Source organism: Sminthopsis crassicaudata, chromosome 3 (genome assembly GCF_048593235.1).
Source record: "Sminthopsis crassicaudata isolate SCR6 chromosome 3, ASM4859323v1, whole genome shotgun sequence".
Taxonomy (NCBI): domain Eukaryota; kingdom Metazoa; phylum Chordata; class Mammalia; order Dasyuromorphia; family Dasyuridae; genus Sminthopsis; species Sminthopsis crassicaudata.
Window position 1 is genome coordinate 573864862 of NC_133619.1, and position 24035 is coordinate 573888896.

The 24035-nt window shown below is 35.6% G+C and overlaps 1 protein-coding gene across 1 annotated transcript in view; it reads left to right on the forward strand.

The window, feature by feature from the left end:
* Positions 1 to 24035, forward strand: part of FOXO1 (forkhead box O1) — a 103611-nt gene that overhangs the window by 62672 nt on the left and 16904 nt on the right. The gene's annotated exons all lie outside the window — the stretch shown is intronic.

The window sequence follows — 24035 nt, forward strand, 5'->3', positions numbered from 1 at the left end:
ATCATCATCATCTCACTGGTAGATGTTATAGTGGAAGGTTATTAACATCTGGATTTTTACAGAGTGCAGGATACCAGGAAGCTTCTGGTAGGAGATGGGACCAGAGCAGAGTTTTGGCCATGTGAAGGGAGACACGGCTTTAGAGCTAGAAGGGGAGAGTCTCTGAAATAATGTAATCCAATCCCCATTTTGGAGATGTGGAAGATTGCAACCTACAAAACTTAAGTTACTTGCCCAGTCAACTTGTAGTAAATTACAAAACTGATATTTCAATGTAGGAATTCCAACTCCGAATTCAGCACTTTTCCTTTAAGTCTGTATTGGTGATATGCAAATAGTTAGATTCTTCCATTTTATGAGCTATTTGCTAGGAATAAATTACATAGTTTGGCAGCAGCATTAATTCTTAGAGGATGCTAGGGTACTATTTAGTATGCTCAAACATTCATTTACAAAGTTTAGTGTACTGAAGTAATAATTTCTTAAGTGGTACCTTGAAGAAGCTGCAAAGAGTTAATGGTGCTTCCGGAGTGCCCTACATTTCCTGGGACACACTGAATCAGCATTTGCAATTAATAGACCAAAACAATCAACTGTTTAGAGAATGTGTCCAATAGGGCGTGTTTCTATCTTTATACCATCTTGGTTTTTCCTCCTGCCTCTCTACCCCTTCCTTCTTCATCCCTTTTAAGATTTCTTCTTCCTTCTCTTGACTCCCATGTTTTGGCACATTGGTTCTTCGATTTTCTTTCCTGGCTTTTTCATCTATGGAGATTTTAATATATCTCATGGCTTCAACTATTTCATCTATTAGATGTGTCTCCAAACTACATTTGCAGTTCTGACCTTTATTTCCCCAATATCATAGTTGTTGGGTATCTTTTTTGGATGCCTTATTGTTCATTTTAAATTTAATGTCTAAAGCTGAATTTGTCTTCTTCCTTGCTTTTTCTACTAATGCTAAGTCTTCAAACCTTACCTCTAGTTCCGCATTTTCTCTTGGTCACCCATATGTAATCAGTTATTGAAATTCATTAATTCTTTCTTTGCAGACTACTTAATTTTCATGTCTGCACAGTTTTTTAAGTTCATTTTTCTAAGCCAAATTTTATCCACCCTTCAAGAATCAACTCTTGATGGTATAGTACTTTTAAATTCTTTCCTAACCACCTGGACCTTTACCTCTTCCCAAATCCTATGGCAGTTATTATCCATAGAGTATACTTCTTGATATTAAATAATAAAGCAGTACCTCATAGCATCTATTTATACATCTTGAATGCATCTTTTATGATTTAACCTTTAATGTGTATATCTTATTCCTCCATGTATAGACTAAGCTTTCCAAAATACTTAATTATGCCAGCTAACATCTTTCTTGGAGCATGTAGCTAATTAATGTGTTGATTTATTGATTTGTTTGGGGGCACTTAACATAATTTGGGGTCCTTATTCAAGAAATTTGATTATTGATAATGATGCTATAGACAGTGTCCCAGCCAACTTGTAATTGATTTCAAAATAAATTCCTGTGGGAGAAAAAAAAAAGTAACATACCAAGTAAGCACTTTTTGGTCTTTTGAAAATATATGTATATATTCATGTGTGTGTGTATATATATATCAGTCAATTTAAGATGAAATATTTTATGTGAAGGAATATATTATAAGTCTTTTGGTTATTGAGCATTCATAAGCATTCTCCTAACAAATTTCTTTCTTGACCTTTTAAAAATGCTAGAAATATTAAAAAATGATTTGCATATTAGAATACTAATAAGTCCATTGTATTGTCTATAAATGCTGGATTAACTGCTTAGTTGACACTTTATGAAAAAATATTTTAAAAGAAGTATTGTACAATTTAGAATATCATGCCAATATCAAAATGAATTATGAGAATTTGCAGTTTACGTGCCCAGATGGATTTCTGTGACTTTGTAAAATCTCAGAAAGCAATAAAACCACTTAATCTGATGAAATGAAGTTTTCTTGTGCTTTCCATTAGGTACATTTTCCCCCCTCCTAATTCTGTATATATTGCAAGATCACTCAGTTCCTCTATTCTTTCATTCTTGTGGACAACTTCTCCATTCCTTAATATAATAGGCATTTTCTTGCATTATTTGTAGTCAAAAGAATTCATCACCTGATACCCTTCTGGTGATGAGCCTTCTCAGAAATAAGGTAGGCTGGTCCTTGGAGGGTGCATATACATACACACCAACACACAGACAGACACATTCTCTGTCTCTGTCCCTGTCTCTGTCTCTCTTTTATGAAGATTTCCTTTTATGGTGAAAGAGAGGGTTACTACCTGCATTGTTGAAGGGAGCATTCACACCCACAGAAATCATGGCTCCTTAATGTGAAAGTAAATAATCACACAAGAATTCCATTCAATAGAATCTCTTTATAACCACTAGTAATAATAGATTTTTACACTTAGGGTGAGGAAAAGACAGAATAATTTAATAGAAACTGTCTGTCCGTCTCCTCTCCCTTCCTTTTAAAAGAGGGAGATTCAGATCTATCAGGGTCATGTGATCCTAAACAAGTCATGCAACCACTCAGTGTCCTAGACAACCTTATTAAGATCACAAACTGCAGAGAAGGCCCTGACCTGGAATGATAGGAGATTCTTCTTTTTGGAATTCCCTATATTACTGAAAACATAAGTTCCATTCCTATCTTTAATTTCCTTTCTTTGGAACTAGAGATTATCACTGTTTTTTTGTTTTATTTTAGTTCATTGTTTTCTTTTGACCACACCCATATTTTATATATACATGTATATATGTATCTATATAAACATGTATGCACTATATATTTTAATATATGCATGTATGTGTGTGCATATAAAGAATACACACAAATTATGCCCTATATTATTACATATTATATATGTCATGCATTATATGTAAATGTATTTATATATCTATATAGCTAGATTCTCTTTCTGTCTGTCTATCTCATATATTTTCCCTGGCTGAAGTTTGACCTGTCCTTTCACCAATAATTTGACTTGTGGCTTAGTCAGTTAACAAGTATTTATTAATCATTTCCTATTCACTAGGCCCTCTGCTAAGGACTAGGCATCCAGAGAAACATAAAATCGTGGCCTTGCCCTCAAGGAGCCAATGGCAGACACCATTTGCCAACAGGTAGCTACTCTTAAGGTATAAGGGCTGTAAATGTGAGGTCATCTGAGGGGGTGGGATGGAGAAGAGAGCCGGAGGATAGAACAAGTCCATCTGTCAGAGCTCTGGAGCTTGTTCCTCCTCTGCAGTCAGGCCTCTCAGTCCCTTCCTTTCTGTTTGAGGCCTGAAGTCCTAGACATTTAGATGATTAAATTACTTAATGAAGATTTTCTAACACACCTAATGTCTTTCAAAAGGCCCTTTCAGCTGAAGAAGGTTCTGTGGGCTGGGAGAGAGAGGAGCTTTCACGCCTCTGAACAGAGCCCCTTAGATACTGGCTGTGTTTGTAGGGAGGCTTCCATGGCCCTCTGCTGTTTACTTTTTGTCCCTGAATCAGCAGAAGAGACTCATCCAGGTTCTGGGCAAAACCCTTTCCAGCAAGGCTCCCTTCATCTAAAGAGGAAAAAATAAGATTTTCGTCCGGGAGATGGCCAGGTAGTCACTACTTGGACAAAGGCAATCCTTTAAATTCTGATGCTTAAACCTGATAGAGTTCCTTTCCTGGGGGCTTGGGAAAGACCCAGCATTTATAAGGGATGATACTTTTCTCCTGGGGAAGCTTGCAGTACCTAATTGTGTCCTCCTTACTCATGACGACAAAAACTAGAATTTAGTTAGTTTTGCTCTCTTTCAAAGTTCATAGGGCTGGAGTCATCCTGGTGGCTTGACTAGGAATCACTTGAATGGTTTTTTAATGCCTGATTTAGAGACTCATAAAGCACACCAAAGTGAATGCATCCATCCATAGTAAATTGTTCTGATCTGTGATGCTTCAAACATGTTTTGAGGAAGTGGGAATGGGACATAGGGAGATCCACATTAATCCACCCCCACCCCCACCCCTACCCCATGGAGAAAGTTGGCCATTGTGTGTGTGTGTGTGTGTAGTGGAGAGAGACAGACAGAGAGAGAGAGACAGAGACCCTTCCAGTCTATATAGGAATATTGTTCTCTTTTATGGTATTCTATGTTCAGGCTAGTCTGGGGACAGTTTATGAAGAAATTTGAGCAGATGAGAGAGAGATTTTGTAAATAGGGTTGGAATCTATGGTGGAAATGAAGAAGAGGAGACCAAAAATTTGGAGCAGACTAATAGGTGAACAAAAATTGATTTAAAAAGTTATCAGTGACAAAAACGCGGTTTCAATATGTTAAAAGGCAGTAAGGAAAAGCTGTGAAGATTAAATTGTGTTTTACTTGATGGACTTGAAGGCAAAAAAAAAATTCATCTTGGTATTTCTAGTATTGGTCAATCTAGTGGATTGAGTCTGCACTTTTAGCCTTTTGTGGTGGACATTGAGAATATATGAATATGAGAGTGTGAAAATTCTAATAACTATCAAGGAAGCCCTTCACAACTTTTTCTTTGCTTAAAAAACTAAACCATTTGAAAGCTATATTTTCCTTTTCTCTGAAGGGGTCATCTCCCGGTGAAGGATGGGGACTGGGGGAGAAAGAGTTTATTTAGAGCTCAATCCAGCCTTAGCTACCGCTAGCAAGTCACGTAATTTGAGGATAATAATAGCATAGAGTTGATTGTGAGAATCAAATGAGATAAGATTTGTAAAGTGCTTAGCACTGTGCATGGCACATAGTAGGTGCTATGTAAAATTTTTCTCCCTTCCTTTTCTCCCTTCTTTTTCCTTTCTTCTTCCTCTTCCTTAAATTTCAAACCACTTTTGATTTTGTTTTATTTTGTTTTAAATTGGAATTGTAACCAGATTTTTTTTTTTCCTGATGACTCTCAGTTGCTTATATCAAAATCACAGTACTATAAATCTTAAAGGTATCATTTCTTATGCAAATATCATTGAGGATTGGGTTATTAGCCAAATGGTTATTCCCCTGTCCTTTATTCTGTATTCTATTTTTGAGTAGAGGGGAACATAAAGAAAGAAATATTCCTTAAGGTTCCAAGTTGCACCTCCATATATTGACTCTTGCTAGATAGTGCAATGGGTGAGTGCAGGAAGCTGGAATGAGGAAGACTTGAATTCATATCCTTTCTTAGACAATTTCTAGTTTTGTGATCGTGGGCAAGTTACTTCTTTATCTTTGCCTCAGTTTCCTAATTTGTAAAATGGGGAGAATTCAGCATTTCATAGGTTTGTTGTGAATAGCAAATGAGATAACATAACATTTTGCAAATATAAAAGCATTATAGAAATACTAGTTATTATCATCATTGTTGTTATTATCTGGCTGTGCAAAGGGGCAACTAGATAGTGTATTGGATAGAGCATCTAGCCTGGAAGATCTGAGTTCAAATCCTGAAAATTCTGCTTCAAACACCAGCAAGTCACTTAACTCTGTTTAACTCAATTTTTCTCATCTGTAAAATTAGCTGAAGAAGGAAATGGCAAACCACGCCAGTGTCTTTGTCAAGAAAACCCCAAATAGGGTCATGAAAAGTCAGCCACTATTGAAAATAACCCAAAACAACAGGTTGTATATAAGATAATTTTTCTAAACTCTCACCAAAAGTGGCTGCTTCTGCATATTGTAGTTTACCCCCACCATACTGATTATCACCTTAACCCTCAGCCTCTTCATTCTTTTTCTTGATGGTGTTATCTTAGAGAGTAGATATAAGACTTGAGTTTTTGTTGTTGTTGTTTTGTTTTTTGTATGTCATATAGTCTGGGTTTGGGGAGGAAGGTAAAGAGATTTATTGGGGGGGGGACACAGAGACAGAGAGATAGAGAAACAGAGAAAGAAGTGCTTTCCTCTATTCATTTCAAATTCAACAGCCTATTTTGTGCAAGTCATTATGCATTTGATCCAGGAAAAAAAAAAAAAAAAGGAATCGTGTTCTCATTTTGCCTTATGAAGAAAAATACAGAATATCTACAAAGTAATGTAAAAAACCATCTGGAGGGCCAAGTCTTAATAGAGAGAGGAGGTACTAATAAAGACCTCATTATTCACTATTTAAAACAGTAAATTACACATTTAAGAGATCCCTCTATTTTAAAGACCATCAATTAGAAAGGTGACTATTTTTTTGTGCCTGAATTGGTGTGGGTGGAAGGGTGCCAGTGGAACCTTGGGGCTTTGAAGTATATTTGGAATTACAGGGTTTTTGTTTTTTTTTTTAATACATTTTCAGTGAAGAAAATATTGGGAATTATTGGTGGAAAAAATTTGGGGTCACTTAATGTTAACCCCTCATTGTCATCTAGGCATCTTTGTCTAATGGGCAAGTGCACAGTCTGCTAATTGTGACAATTTAACTAAATGAAAATTCTGTCAGAGCACATATTAAAAGTTTCCCTCTAAAATCTGCCAAACATTTAATTTAAAAAATGCAAGTAGGGAAAGTAGTTGAGTGGTATAGTGCTTAGAGTATCTGACCCAATCCGACCCAATCCCACTCAAACCCACCCAGCAAATCCTGTCCTCAGTGATCTAAGCACTTAAATTACTTCTTGGTCAAATTCTCTGTCTATATAATCTGGTTTTTTGGCAAAGATACCAGAGTGGTTTGTCATTTCCTTCTCTAACTCATTTTATAACTGAGGAAACTGAGGCAAGCAGGATTAATGACTTGCCCTGGAATCACACAGCTAATAAATATCCCAGGCCACTGGGTGCCCTGTCCAATGAGCCCCAGCTGTCCTTATTTAATAAGAGAAAATTATATATAAATATTATATTATTATTAATTTATTAGAACAATGAAATCATATTCTTTCCCCTCAAAGGGGGGGGAAATAGAAGGAGCCTATTTTTTTTTTTTTTTTTTAATCTGTACAATGGAGGTAAGGATAGGAGGAAACAGGTTTGGAAGGGCTGAAGTAGATTGTCTCAGATAATGCCTATAATTCTAGCTTAGGTTCTAGATTGGTACAAAAATGAACTTCATTTTGAGGCTGGAAGCATTGTAAGGAGCTTTTGTAACTGTAAGGGGCTTCCTTAGGGCATGAGAAAAGAGTAATCCTTGAAATTGGCTTTTTAGGTAAGACAGAGAATCATAGATTTAAAGTTGGAGAGGATTTCTAGACATTATCGAGTACAATTGCTTCATTTTATAGAAGAGGAAATGAGAACAAGAGGGTATGAGTGACTTGCCCAAGGTCATGTTGCTAGTGTGTGTTAGAAGTGGAATTGAAACCCAGGTCTTTCAGACTTAAGTCCAGTGTTCTATACCAAATAGTATTACTAATCAAAACAGACATTTATATGGCACTTTAAAGTTTACAAAGTTTCTGTTATATGTAATTTATCTTTCTATCCATCCATCACTCCATCCATCCATCCATTTCTATATCCATCTCCACTCATCCATCCATCCATTCATTCATCCATCATTCCATCCATCCATTCATCCATCTCTACGTCCATCTCTACTCATCCATCCACCTATCCATCACTTCATCCATCTATCACTCCATTCATCTATGCAGCTTCACCATAGTCTTTCCTGTAAAGAAGGTAACAATATCCCCACATTGGCACCTAGTTAGCGATGTAGGCAAAGCACTAGGACTGGAGGTAGGAGGACTTGAGTGTAAATCTTGTCTCAGTAGCTGTGTGATCTTGGACAGTTACTTAACCTGTTTCTGCTTTAGTATCCTCAAATATGAAATACAGATGAAATAGCACTTACCTCAGGGTTATTGTGAGGCTCAAATGATTATCTATAAAACAGTTAGTACAGTGCTTGATACATAGTTGGCATTTAATAAATGGTTTTCCCACCCTTCCTTCTCATTTTACAGATGAATAAACTGAGGCACTGAAAGATTAAGTGACATACCTATTGTCATTCAGAAGGTATGTAGTTGAGGAAGGATTTAAGTTCAGAATTTTCTGTCTGCGAGTCCAGCATTTTATTTATTTTGTTATATTTCTCAGATGTAGAAGAGATAACATTTACTTTTTAAGAGCAAAGATATATATATATGTATATATATATAAAGTTGTAATTTCTCTTTTCAAAAAATACTTGATTTCTGGCCTATATATTTAAAATATAGTAGTTGTAACTTCTCTTTTCAAAAGTTAGACCTAAAGACTAGAACCAAGCCTGGTACAGTATTCTTCCTAATATATATCACATCACCTCTTTCAGGAAATACAAATTAGCTGCTTAAAATTTAATATACTTTTATACAAGAAAATTGGAGGCAATTCAGTTTATATCATGTTTATGTGTATGTATGTACACTTGAGTATGTATTTATTTACGTATAACTAGCCTTTTTAAAAAAGGAGTCTCATCTAAATCCCAGCTTCACCCTATGTAGTTGTGACTCTGTTCTTCCTTGGAGTTAATTTCATTTGATTTTGTACATTGCTATTTATTAGCATCTCTTAAACAGCTGCTGCTTTTGGTCTTGTCCAATCATGCTGTAGTGACCAAACCCCAGAAATCTGACGACTTTTCATGCCTTAACTCCTGCTATTCTAGAGCAGCTGTCACCTCCCACAGTAAGAAGGGAACAATGAAATTCCTGAAAAACTGTTCACTGTTGACATACAGAAGCACATGGGCCGATTTCTTCACTTCCAGAAAGACAGCTAGTGTGATGACTTTGCAGTTTGTTTTGAAATAATACAAATCTTGAAAGGCTTTCTTTAGGCCACACTGATGCATTTAGCAAACAGCAGTTTTGTTCGTTTTTCTTAAGTTACTGTTAATTAACTAAACTGGAAGAGAGTTGCATTCTTCCAGAGTGACGCCAAGACAAAAGCTAAATTTCATCATAATGATGCTTTAGTTTTTGAGTTTTGGGAATTTTTTTTTTTTTTTTTTTTTTAGTGGGGGTGGGGGGGAGAGCGGCGGAGAGTGGTGGAGGGAGAGAAAGTGGTTTTGTGGTAGCTTAAATTTTTCAATATCTGTTTCAAATCCTGAATTTCAAGTTTTGTGTTTTTAATGAATTCACATTTTAAAATGACAGCTATTCCTAAAAAACCAGACTATGCTTTCTTTTTTTGATATCTGAAAATATCAAGATTATTATGAGAATTTGTTTGAATTTTGTGAATTATTTATTATGAGAATTTGTTTGAATTTTGTGAATTATTGTGAATTTATTTGAGAAAGTACAGTATAAGTTTATATTCCCATTCTCTTTGCTTCTATTATAGGCACTGTAAGATCCTTAAGAGAATGTCTGACCTTGCTGGCTTGTAGTAGATGCTCAGTAAATGCTTGTTGAGTTGAATTGGGGTTAACTGTGTCCATGACTTTTAATAATGAATAGAAAACTGTTATAAGTTCCCTTGTATTTGATAGGACGAAGAATTTTGCTCACTGTCTGGCACATATGGACATTATGTAAATACTTATTCCTTTCCTTTTCCTTCCCTTCTCTCACCCCATGCCTCTTGTCATTAAAAACACATACAGAGACACCCCATAAGTCTTATGAATCTAAGAAGTAGTGATGTAAGTGGGCACATTTTATAATCAATGTCTCTTACTGAGAGACTTCTCTTTTCTATCTGTTTTTTGCAGCCAGCTTTAGTTGACATTACAGAGGAATAGTAATTTTGATGAGGAACTAAAAGGATGCATGAGTGAATGTAGCTTTTCTGTTCATAGACATTTTTCTTAAATTTTGAAATAAACATTGGAAAGGAATTCTAAGTCATTTTTTGCCCAGAGTGTCATGTTACAGGTTCAATCAATAATCAATTAAGAAGCATTTGTTTATTAAGCACTTACTATATGCCAGACACCATATTTAAAAAAAAAAGAAAGAAAAGGGGGAAAAAAAAAACATTTCCTGTTCTCAGTTACCTTGTTGTTGTTCATCCTTCAAAGAAGACCAATGACATCAGGAGAGTTCTGTTTTGACTTGCAAGTTAATTGGAATTAAATGAGGTAGAGCTGGGTTCTCCTAGCGCACTCTCTCCTCCCGTGGCTAGACAGAGGTCTGGACAACTGGCAATGGCTCAGTCAAGAACCTTAAACTCTCATGGGAGAGACAATATGTATATTTGTTAGTTTGTACAAGATAAAGAGTGGATGGAATGATTCTTAATCTCAGCTCTGGTTGAAAAAAAGGTCACTTTAATGCTTTAGTATTGCCCAAGCAACAAGTTTAGGCTACTTACTTAACTCTTCTTCTCTCCTTTTATGCTGTTTTCTCTCTGCTTTAGGTGCTATTATTTCTTATTTGCATCTTCATCCAAAAGGTGTATGAGAAGAGCTTAGTCTATTTTGGTACTTGTTGACAGCTTAAATGTCCAAAATAATTTGTATTTTGCTTGTAAATAGGCAAAACCTATCACCATGGATAGTTAAGAATTAGGTATATGTTTACCAACTGTTTGTGTATTTTCAGGGATTCCCACCCCCCAGCCTTTTTTCCTCTTCTTTCTTTACTCTTTGCTCTCATTTGGCTGATGGAGGTCAAACAGATACGTGTTCATTTGGGAGGAGGTGTGGAATAAAAATATGTAATAATGAGCTCCTTTGGCTTCAACAATTTAGCTTTGGAACAGTGGGTGGAGTTATTCTTGGAGCCCCAGTTTGAAGATTGCTGTGCAGAAATCCATCTGTGCAGCTGGTTGCCAACATTTCTGGTACAAATATTGTCATTTGCTCTTGAGGCAATCTGCTATTTCAGTCCTGGATACAGTTTTGTAATATGCTGGGCAAAATAGCAGGGAAAAAAATATCTTAAGTGGTGGTATAATCTTCAGTTTAAAAACACTTAAGCAGTGTTTCCAGTAGAAGATTGTTCAATGTGTCTCCTTCACTGCTCTGGCAGCAAACACATTCTAAACACTTTTTTTCTTCTACTTGACTGAGCTGTGTTTCCCTCAGCTTCTGCATCCACCAAAAAAGCAGGTGAAGGAAAATTCACAGGATCATAGAGTTAGAGCTAGCCACCTCATTTTACAGATGGAGAAACTGAGACCAGAGGGGTTGGGACTTGGCCAGTGTTACATGCTTTCTCTCATCCCATCAGTGTCCTGTATCCTGGAGAGGCTGCTTCTGAAGTCTTGAATTCTATTCTGCTTCCATCACTATCAGAAAAGTAAACTTTTCACAATTAAAGGGACCAGATTTTGTATGATTCATATTCTCTTTAGAGAGTTTAATATTTGTGACTTGTTTCTCACTGTAACCATGTGAGGGTATTCCATTTTACTGCTGAGGAAATGGGATTGTTTTTTGCTTTGATTTTTCTAGCAGTCAACAACAATAGCAACAACGACAGTAATAATAGTGAAGGACTTGAGTTTGAATATGGATGTTTTATTGAACTAATGGATGAAGGTACTTAGAATTAGCTCTCTATGAAATCAGCCAGAAAATGCATCAACAAAGAAGCATTAAGTAGGCAAGTGGCTGATTTGTGCAGATTTGTTTGTGGAAATAAAAGGGCTGTGACAAGTAATTCATTGACACCAAAAATTATAAAAGGGTTATCTTTAAAGAGCCCAAACTCAGTATTCAGTGTAGATTGTGCAAGTAGATGAGAGTGGGGAGGAGAACATGATGGCTGTGATGATTTAGCACGTACCAAATGAACACTTAACAAGATATAACTTGGTGGCTGTAATCATACCCCAGAAGCTTGCTGTCTTTTATGGACTAACAGTTGACAAATCTCTAAACTATAAATGCAAATTTCCTAGGGAACACAACCAAAAACATACTGGAATGGCAGCATTATCATTGATAAAACTGTTGCCCACAATCACTCAGATATAATATTGATTCATAAAAATTTAAGAACAATGTTTTCAATGTCACCACAGCCAAGACTCATATTCTCAAAACTTCTTGGAACAGAAAGTTTTCAAAGTATTAAGAAGACACAGCAGAGAGCTCACAGTCACATGGGAATGGGATGAAAAGTACATATCCCCTTTATCCTGTGTTCTTCTGGAGTTGCATGGCGTATGCTTTCAGTGAGCCAAAGTAGCATGGGCTTACAGATTAACTTTTATTCATATGTAAGTAACATTTTAAAATTCAGTGATTAGTACAATGCCTGGCATATAGTAGGTGACTGTAAGAAAAACACTTATCTGTGGAACATTAAATACAGAAGACAAGTAGTAGAATAGGAACTTGTCCTGGAACCTTTTCTTGGGGAAAAAAAAATGAGAATAAAGTGATAGAAGTGGTGCTGGTAATGATGATGATGATGATAAAGGAGCTTGGATTTAATGATCAATGGAAATTCTGCAAGGAAATAGTAGCAACTGTGACACATATCATTGCAGGTTGCAAAGACTTAGCACCTATTCCCTACTGAGATGTCCTGGTGGCTAGAATTATACAGTAGAAATTTGCTATCTTTCATGGACTGAGAGTTGGCAAATCTCCATATTACAAATACATACCTCAGAATGTCTCTGAGAACTCAACCAACAAACTGTTTGGGTATAAGAGGATTATTACGGACTAAACTGTTGCCCACATTTGCCTGTACATAACACTGATCCCGCAAAACTTAAGAATTATGTTTTTAGTAAATGTTGCCATACCAAATAGTCCTACTCTCCAAGCTGTGTGGAATGAAAAGATTTCACAATCAAGAGATCCAGCAGCAGAGATCAGAGTCAGATGGGAACAGGCTGAGGATGAGGTTCATATCATTCCCTTTGCCCTGTTTGCTACTGGCATCATACCAAGAATATGTTCATTTGCCTGGAGAAGATGGGCTAGATGTTCTAATACTTTTATTCAGCTATAAGAGTTAGTCATTTTATTTGCCTGTGGAGTAGTCAATAAAAACATCCAGTATAAAAAAATGGTAGGAGAGCAACTTACCCTAATACTGTTTTGAACTGTGTTGTTTGAAAAGATGAGAATGAGATGATAACGATGATTGAAATTGTCCTTAAAACACTTTCATAACATTAGCTCATCTTATAATACTTTTATTGGATTAATAAAAAAGTCATTTTATCCACCTATGGGATAATAGACAGAAATGTCATCATTTTACAATCCTTTAATGTTTGCAGAACCCTATACATGTTATCTTATTTGAACCTCACAGCAACCTTGGGCTATTATTATTCCCATCTTATTGATGTGAAAACTGAGGCTAAAAGAAGTTTGTATGTTGCCTAGAGTCACCCAGATATGGAATGGCCAAGGAACGGTTGGAATTCCTTCTTCCTGACTCCAGCCATGTTGTCATTTTTAACCCTTGTGCCACATAGCTACTAAAACAATATACAAGCATAATAATTATATAACTTCTCCCAGAAGAACCATTTCTATCCAGACTCCATTGAAAAAGGAAGAGAATGAGAGATCATTATGATTGACATTTGTGGTTTGCAAAGTGCTTTAACTTACATTCTCTTCTGGGAGCCTGGGATCAGTCCTGGAAGGTGGGTCATGTCTGTTTTTACAGAGAAGCCGACTGAGCCCTCAGACCTTAAGGGAACAACCTTAGTCCGGAGAACTCCCTTGTTCATCAGCCTCGTTTAAAGACAGAAGCCTCTCAGTGAGAAAGTGACAGGTCTCTTCTGAGTAGTGTCATCATGCCTTGGCACGGACTTCCAAGAGATTCATGATCCTGGCAGTATCCTTGAGCTAGGGAGAGAACACTAAGTTCATCCACATACATTTGGAAAATTGACTCCCAAGATAAATCAGGAGGGGAGCTCCCTGAAGGAGTGTGTTTGAGTAATAAAATCCAAGAAATAGCTATTCTGAATTGGTTTCAGGCATTGATCTTAAAATCAAATATAGCTCTACAGATAGGACTTGCTTCTAAATTCCTGATTTGACAGAATGGTTAAGATGGTTTTCTGCGCCAGTTGTGGCATTTTTTGTCAGTTTAGGTTTTACTCTCAGATCCTGAAAACTGTGGCAGCTGCTTGGATTCATTTTCCTGGGTGTGAGATTTTGTATTCTTTCCTGCAAGATTACCTGAGTCAAGTTGACCTGACTTTTCTCAGATTCAGCTGTCTACAACTACAGGAGTTTTGATCTCATGAAAGTACACTTAACTTTGCTTTTTGAAAGCAAATAATAAGTTCACCTCCATATCCAGATTTAGATAGATTGTCAAAACTGTCAAAAGAAATTCTAAGTGATTAAAAAAAAATTACAGGCTCTCTGCAAATGGGAAAGAAAGTTATTTAGTTGACCTTAATCGCTATGTTATGGATTGACCAAATATTTATCACTCTTTGATTAAAGTTCTTTCTCAAGTAGTTTTCTATGACAAAACACTAACATTTTATTGTAAAACGAAGTGCACTCCCTCTCACTTTCCCTCTTTCCCCCTTCTCTCCCTCTACTTCTCATAACCCCCCATCTTTCTCTGTCTTTCTCTTTCTTTTTCCCTTTTCTCCTTCCCTCCCTCCCTCCCTCCTTCCCTCCATCCCTTCTTCCTTCCCCTCTCCACAAAAGGAAATTGTGTGTGTGTGTGTGTGTGTGTGTGTGTGTGTGTGTGTGTGTATGCATTGCTGGGAATAGTTGGGGAGGAAAGTTTAGGAAATTTGCAAGTGAAGTTGACATTTCTTTATTTTTTGACACTGCTTTAATTTTTTTTCTTTCTAGAAATCAACCCAGTGAGTCTTAAGTGAAAATCATGAATTTTAAGCCTAGTTCGATTTTATTTATGTTTTATCATCTTGTTTTCATACATCCCCTTTGGAACTTAATGCTTTTGTAAATATTTATTAAATATCTATTACACCTTTATTTGTATGTATAAATAATATAAAATGCTCCCAGGAGCTCTTAGGTCTATTATTTTTATGAACTACTTCTTTCTCATATTTTAACATGTAGATTAAGCAAGAATGTAGATATCTTGAAGGAGAACTGAAATTTAATAATACTTCCAATAATTGCAATATATCAATTGATATGATTTTTTTATCCATAAGCGAGGAAAATAGAATGCAAATTATTATTTCAAAGTAAAATTCTATCTTTCTAATTGTATTCTAATTTTAAATGCTTTTGTACAGATAGGAGAAATTATAGTAAAATTACTTTAAAAATTATGTTAGTTGATGCTCCTGATCCTTCTAGTAGTATGTTATTGATTTAAATTGTAAGAAAATGGAGAAAGTTCATTATATTTGCACATAATAACTGAGCTGAATTGATGTATGTTCAGATTATCTGATGTTTTTATTATAGGACATTTGTTACTTAGGGAAAGCAGTTTAACAACCCCATGTGATTTTTGCTCCAATGTTTCACAATAAAGAAACAATGTTAACATATAATAACCACATCATAAGGCATTATTGTTAAAATCATGGTGATATTATTTGGCTGATTGCCATTTATGATATTGTTCTTAGGATACCTACCTACCTCCTTTGATGTTATTTTGCCCATGTTTTCACAGAGCCAATTAATAATGTTAAACAGGATATGTTTGCATTTTCTAATTATGCATTATTTCCTCCTTCTTGAGACTAGTCCACTTTATTTCCCCCAAAACACATCCCTTTGATATTATCTTTTATTTAATCACTTAATTTACTCTAGCTAGTTTATTATTCTACAATACTTCATTTTGTTTCTCTTTGTGATCTGTAATTTTGATTTTTGAGAGAGTATTATATTTCATAATTCACTACTACATAGCATTTCTGACAGAGTATGATTATTAAAAAGGTTAATTTGAATTAAGGAGAAGATTGAGGGTCATTGAAATTGCTGTATAGACTTCCAAATGCAATCTAGCCTCCTCTCCCCCCTCCCCCTCCCCTCCCCCTCCCCCCCTCCCCCCCTTCCCCCTCCCCCTCCCTCTCCCTCTCTCTCTCCCTCTCCCTCTCCCTCTCCCTCTCCCTCTCCCTCTCCCTCCCCTCCTCCTCCCCTCCCCTCCCCTCTCCTCTCCTCTCCTCTCCTCCCCTCCCCTCCCCTCCCCTCCGTTCCCCTCCTTCTCTCCTCTCCTCTCCTCCCCTCCTTCTCTCCTCTCCTCTCTTCTCCTCCTTTTCTCCTCTCCTCTCCTCCTTCTCTCTCCTTCTCTCTCCTTCCCTCCTTCTGGACCCAAATCACTATCCAACCACAGAATCTGTTTAAAATACATCTACAAATACACTGACTCTGTGAGGTGTCCATTTAAAGGCCTAGAGGGTGGAAGTACGTTAGCCACTTGGTTTTTTCCCCCATATAGATAAAACATTTTTGAGTTATTGTGCATCACATTTAGGAGACTCTGCATTGTTCTTGGCTTAATGCTATCACTACAATGTTATCTGTAAACCTGACCATCTGAAAGATCTCACAATCTTTAGGGAATTCTTTAATTTGTATTCTTCCCCGGCCATCCATACTGCTTTGAAGAGCAAATGTCTTTCTATTTGATTTCTTATTTGACATTCAAATAATCAAAGAATCATCAAACAAAGCTACTTTCAGTTGCATCTTCCAGGTAATTTTGTATGATCTTAACATATGCAGGGGAGAATCCATGTTGGATGAGACATTAAAAGAATAATTTATTTCAATAAAAAAAAAACACTGATGGTGTAATGTTGTATTATCTTTACTTTTCAAGCAATTGTATGGCTATAAAAATAAATATCACATTGTTGATATTATTTGTGAAAGCCTGCCTGTTTCATTCTCATATTCAACCAGGTTGCTTTGATACATATAAAAATTATCATAAATCTCTTATGGAAAAATTTATATGCTGAAGTGAAATAGAAATTTACTATAGAATGCTCCTTGGGGGAAGAGACAATTTCATACTTGTCTTTGTATGCCCCATTCCTTGGGAATAACAGGTGTTTAATAAATACTAGTTGATTGATTTTTGTAAGAAATGACAAAGTAACTATATGATTGAATTATTACTGATCTCTTCTTGATTCCTTCCTCTCTTCTATGTATAGTCATATCTGTAATTTCTCTCCTCAGCTAATTTAGTTTTTCCTTTTGGAGATTTTGAAAATTAATCTTTCACAGATCTCTAAATGGTTCCTTCTCCCATACAAACCTCCTTCTCCTAGATATTTGTTCAGTTCCAGCTGTTTTTCTTTCTTTTCTTTGGTGTTATTTCAATAAACTCTTTGAGCACATTGGGGCTTGTGGCATTACAGTCCAAATATGGTATTTCCCATTCTCTTTGGTAGAGAAAAAAAATTGCTATAGAAATCTCAGGAGGCCTTTTCCATTTTTTAAAACCTGTTTATTATCCTTCCAGTTTCATCCTTAAATATTCTGAACTTGACCTGCAAATATTTTCTTTCCACAACTTCTCATAGTTTTATTCATAATCTTTCCCTGTTCTTTTTCTTTTTCTTTTTTTAAAAATTTTTTATTATATATATATTTTTTATAATATTATCCCTTGTATTCATTTTTCCAAATTATCCCCCCCTCCCTCTATTCCCTTCCCCGATGACAGGCAATCCCATACATTTTACATGTGTTACAATATAGTCTAGGTACAATACATGTGTGTGAATATCATTTTCTTGTTGCACAATAAACATTAGAATCCGAAGGTACATGCAACCTGGGCAGACAGATATTAGTGCTAACAATTTACATTCACTTCCCAGTGTTTCTTCTCTGGGTGTAGTTACCTCTGTCCATCATTGATCAACTGGAAGTGAGTTGGATCTTCTTTATGTTGAAGATTTCCACTTCCATCAGAATACATCCTCATACAGTATTGTTGTTGAAGTGTACAGTGATCTTCTGGTTCTGCTCATTTCACTCAGCATCAGTTGATTTAAGTCTCTCCAGGCCTCTCTGTATTCCTCCTGCTGGTCATTTCTTACAGAGCAATAATATTCCATAACCTTCATATACCCCAATTTACCCAACCATTCTCCAATTGATGGGCATCCATTCACTTTCCAGTTTCTAGCTACAACAAAAAGAGCTGTCACAAACATTTTGGCACATACAAGTCCCTTTCCACTCTTTAGTATTTCTTTGGGATATAATCCCAATAACAGCAATGCTGGGTCAAAGGGTATGCACAGTTTGATAACTTTTTGGGCATAATTCCAGATTGCTCTCCAGAATGGCTGGATTCTTTTGCAACTCCACCAGCAATGTATTAGTGTCCCAGTTTCCCCACATCCCCTCCAACATTCATCATTATTTGTTCCTGTCATCTTAGCCAATCTGACAGGTGTGTAGTGGTATCTCAGAGTGGTCTTAATTTGCATTTCTCTGATCAGTAGTGATTTGGAACACTCTTTCATGTGAGTGGAAATAGTTTCAATTTCTTCCTCTGAGAATTGTCTGTTCATATCCTTTGACCATTTATCAATTGGAGAATGGTTCGGTTTCTTATAAATTAGGGTCAGTTCTCTATATATTTTGGAAATGAGACCTTTGTCAGAACCTTTGTTTTTAAAAATATTTTCCCAATTTGTTACTTCCCTTCTAATCTTGTTTGCATTAGTATTATTTGTACAGAAACTTTTTAGTTTGATGTAATCAAAATCTTCTATTTTGTGATCAATAATGATCTCTAGTTCTCCTCTGGTCATAAATTCCTTCCTCCTCCACAAGTCTGAGAGGTAGATTATCCTCTGTTCCTCTAATCTATTTATTATCTCCCTCTTTATGCCTAAATCATGGACCTATTTTGATCTTATCTTGGTATATGGTGTTAAGTGTGGGTCCATATCTAATTTCTGCCATACTAATTTCCAGTTTTCCCAACAGTTTTTTCCGAATAATGAATTTTTATCCCTAATGTTGGTATCTTTGGGTTTGTCAAAGATTAGGTTGCTATATATGTATCCTTTTTTGTCCTTTGTATCTAATCTATTCCACTGATCTACCAGTCTATTTCTTAGCCAATACCAAATGGTTTTGGTGACTGCTGCTATATAATATAGCTTTAGATCAGGTACACTTAGACCACCTTCCTCTGAGTTTTTTTTCATTAGTTCCCTTGCAATTCTCGACCTTTTATTCTTCCATATGAATTTTGTTGTTATTTTTTCAAGGTTCCCTGTTCTTTTTCAAAAGAGTTTTTACAAATGATCTCATGGTTTAAGTTGCCTTGAATGCTATCTCTCTCTTTGGTAAGGAGGTTATTAGCTGTCTGAGGCAACTTCTCAAAATTTTTGCCCTTTTTGTGATGATTTTATTATAATAGTTAAACGCCTGCATGAATTGTTGGTAATCAATATAAATTTCTGTTTCTTTATCCATTTTTCATTTTTCTATCTTGATAACATTAAGTAGGTCAAATTGGAGCAATTCTAAGATAGACTTAGATGAGAATTCAGGGGACAGCTAAGCCTTTAACTCAAGGAAGGACAGCAGAGGTATCAGACTCACAGATTTCAAAACTCAGCCCCAAATCAATTAAAATGTAACTGGAAAATGTTTAACAAAATCACTAAAAATACAATACAACATAAATAATGTTAGTTTACCATTTTCTGAATCAATATGCAGCTACAGGGATTCTTTTCTATTTGACTTTGATACCTCTGCTCTATAAGATAGCTAAACAGCTGGTCATCCCAGCTTTAGAGACTGCAGGTAAGCAGAAACTGATTATTTCATGTGGCAGTCCATTCCACTTTTCCTAGCTTCTGGGCTAAGCATAATAAGTGAAATTCCATGTGTTAGCCAGCTATCCTGTCTCCCAATAGCTTTGTCCTTCTTCAGGCTGACCTTCGCCAGTCCCTTCTGCTGATCTTGGGCAATGTGAAATCAAGGCCTTTTGGTACTCACATTGAATTCCAGTGAGCACTCTCTAGCTTTTCTGTTTACTTCCTAGGACATTATCTAGAACTGAAGACAGCACTCTAGAAAAGCATTGCATCCTTTTCCCTGTCTCGCTGCTATTTTTTCTGATTCAGTTTTGATTTTTTTTTCGACCACAAATTGATGAACTGACATTCTAAAGACTGTGTGAAACTTAGCATTCTCTGGCCTCCTTATCACCATAACTTTATCAAAAAATTCATCATGAATGGTAGCCTCTTAGTCAAGAACCTTGCCATAGTCAACTAGTCTTCAGAAAGCAGATTGGCATTGTGCTTTTTTTTCCTAAATGGCAGAACTTTCTAAGAGTGCATGTGCTACTCTCCTAGCATAGTCTGGGAGAATCCAGAGTTGCCTCCATGCTACATGAAATATCAGAGGACTTTTGCAGTGAGTGAAAGTATTTTTATTTACTATGAGTATAGTTACTGTAGTTTTGCCTGAAACAGGTGAAAGTTAGATTTTTTTTTTTTTTTTTTTTTTTTTTTTTTTTTTTTTTTTAGAATGAAACAGGAAGCAGATGGGTACTAATTAAAGTCATGTTGATGATAAAAGGGTGACTGATCTTGGAGCAGCTGTTTTTCTAATTTAAACACATTTTGTACTTTTTTTTTATAAGATAGTCATCTGCATATCCTCATTATTATTTTTTGAAGTTGAAGTATGTTTCAGTAACAAGTAAAGACCATCCCTTATTATTTATGATCTTCACTCTTCTTTGCCTTTCTACAATTTCAAACAGTATGTCTTCAGGGCTCTTCTAAGATCTAAGCCTACTCCTAGACAACAACAGGGCTGAGGTTTTACATATGAGTCTCATGTTTGTATAACACTATGAGATACATGGGAAAAGAACTTTAATTTCATTTTGATGTTTTTGTAATTCATTCTATGCCCCATAGATGTGGTGTTTCCCAAAAGTCTTAGTGCCATTTTAAGCTACTAGAGCAATGTTACATTTATTGTAATTCATTATTATGTCCATGGATTTCCAAGTGCCCTTAAACTGTTCTATATTTACCATATGAGAGGAAGGTTGATATTGTGGATAAAGGGACTGTAGTGTCAGAGCTCATTGGGAAAGAATTTTTACTGCTGTGGTAATAAATGTGAATATTTAGAGGGTTCTTGGGATAAATTTAGTTCTATTTTTCAGCTTTTATATTGTTGTTTAACATTTGAAATTGAATTCTTGGGACATAATATAAAGTTTGGTTCTAAAACTTCAGGCTTTAAGAGAAAAAAACTGAATAGTTTTGTTTCTGTGCTTTTTGAATTTAATTTTGAATACCATATAAGAAAAAGAAATTATCAAGTTCACATATTAGTGGTAACAAAAAGGCACCGTTTCTTCCAGTTATAATCTATACTGTATGATTTTGTGGACTTAGTTGACATTGAATATTGAATTATATTCACAGAGCAATTCCTCTAATCAGATGGTGGTAAGCGTGGATAATTTATTTATTTATTTATTTATTTGTTTGTTTGTTTGTTTATTTGTTCATTCATTCATTTGTCTATTTATTCATCTATTTATATATATATATTTATTTATTCACCCATCCATTTATTTATTTATCTATTTATTCACTTATTTATTCATTCATTCATTCACTCATCTATTAATTAATTAATTAAAGGAGACCAGATCTCCTTACCCTTTACTCATGCTGCACAAGGAACAGCCATTGACCAACGTAATTCCACTATTCATTGGCCTAGGAGCTTTGACCAACTCCATTTCTGACCCCAGCCGGTGTCCTCCCAACATATTTGTACCCCAATTCTGTCATCTCATAATATAGTCAGCTTAATTTATTCCTGAATTTAGTATATCTACCAGCTTTGGTTTCTCAATAATAGAGGTTATGGGTATATGTCAACACACCTGGCTATGTTTTAATTTTCAGATTTTGGGTTTGCATCTCATCTATTTGTAACTAAGCTTCAAATTTAAGGAGAAAAGGCAGATTTTCTCTTTTAATATGCTGCCCTCTCTCTCTCTTTTTTTCCTAGTTGGTATTCCCTACACTTTCTTCTACTTCTACTTTTATTTTTCTATTTCTTAAACAGAATGAAGAGAGAAAGTGGAATTCAAGTTTACTTTAGATAATTCAAGTTTAGTAGCTTATTTTAATCGATCCCTTTTCTCTCCCCACCCCACCTCATTGCTAACCTCAATTTATATTCCTTCAGAGAGGCTAATGTTGAATGTTGTGGTGATGGAATTGTGGGTGTGTATTTGTTCTCAGACTATTGTGAGATCTGAAATTCTTTCTACATTTATAAAACTATGCAATGTGTGTACATATATTTACACACATGTGTACAGATGTATAATGATATGTATTATATATACATATTTGATATATGTATAATTTGTCCTCTTGTTAGATTGAATCTATAAGTTGCTTGTTATATTGAGTTCCGCTAGTTAACTTTGTATGCTAAAATTTGCAGAAAAAGAGTCATGGTGGAAATTATTTTCATTGTTGAATCCATGAGTATACCTGGTCACTTGAGATTTCAGAGTAGGAAGCTTGTGACAATTCTCCCAATTAGCCTCTGAGATCACACAAATAAGGAAAGTATTATTTGTCCTTTGCCATTTATAACAGTACTGTGCACCTATTTAGCATTAGAGTTAGGGTGAGAAAGTTTTATTACAAGGAGTTCCCTCTCATAAATCATGGGTCTGGTTTCAAATATCAGTACTTTTGTTTTCTTTTTTTAAATTTTTTTTTTTTTTTTTAATAGGCAGTTAGGTGGCATGGTGCTGATCTTGAAGTCAGGAAACCTGAATTCAAATCCAGTCTTTGACATTTATTAACTGTATGACATTGGGTTAGTCATTGAATTTTCTGCCTCAATTTTCTCAACTGTACAATAAGTATAATTATACCACCTAAGATCCAGGGTTGTTTTGGGGATCAAACATATTATTTGTAAAGTGCTCAGCATAGTGTCCAGGATATCATAGTAGGTACTTTATGAATTCTAGCCATTATTATTTTGTAATTTTCAAGATAGGAGATACACATCATTTATTTGAACCTTATAGCAAACTAGTTGATCATTAGGGTAGGTCTTTTTACCCCAATTTTATGTAAAAATGATGAAAATGAAACACTTGCCAAGATCACAGAGAGCCTCATCTAAGACAACTTAATTCTTGTGATCCTCAGTTGATTCCTCTCATTGTATTATGCTATCGCAGCCTCCCACTTTTTCCAGCCCTTTGCAGTGGGAAGAACTGCAGAAGATCTCTGATTGGGAAGAAGCATAAGCCTTCTCCTCCCTCCCTCCTTCCCCCATGTGCTCTCTCCCTCCCTCCTTGTGTTGGAGAATCTCTCCCGTAGGAACTGTGACATTACTCTGACTTGTTGACAAAGATAACTTTCTTTAAGCAAGCATACTTCTTAGGACTGATCCCAAGATCCTGATGTGGGGATTATTTTTTCCCTCCTTTTTCATTTAAGAAAGAAAAGGCTGGTTCTCCACTTTATATAAATGAAGATCTTCTTCTAAATGAACCCATTTTAGAAATTCACAATCAATGGAAATTAAATTCTGTTTTCTCCACTTCCAAATTTGACCTTTGTGTGAAAATTTAAACATTTTGGGAAGTAATATATATCTATAAAATGAGTGTTTGACTATGGGACTTGACTTTTAAAATATTTGAAGTATTAGTAAATAGTTCTTGATTTCCTTTTGTTTTCATTAGACTTCAAACTTTTAAAATTTAATCGTTAGAATGAGATGCTATTATAGGAAAGAGTGGAAATTGAGGCAGTAGAAGCTGGACAAAAAATCGAATAGCCATAGAGAAACAACAATTTCTCTCTCTCTCTCTCTCTCTTTTTTTTTTTTTTTTTTTTTTTTTTGTTGTTGTTGTTGAACTCAGGGATCAGCAGTCTTTCAAAAGTGATGGGCCAATGTCCTCTCCCCTTTATCACTAACTTTCATTATGGGGTTGAAACATGGACTGATGAATCTTTTTGTTAGGGAAGGAAGAAAAAAGGTAAAGGGCCGTTGACTCGGGGCCAGTGATAGGAGAAGAGGAACAAAAGGGACATAATTTTCTGGTATGCCATCTGATTTTGTACTTCTTTATGTTTTCCATCCTCGAGCTGATTGTGTAATGCTTACTTTATGCTTCTGTAGTCATTAATCTGCATT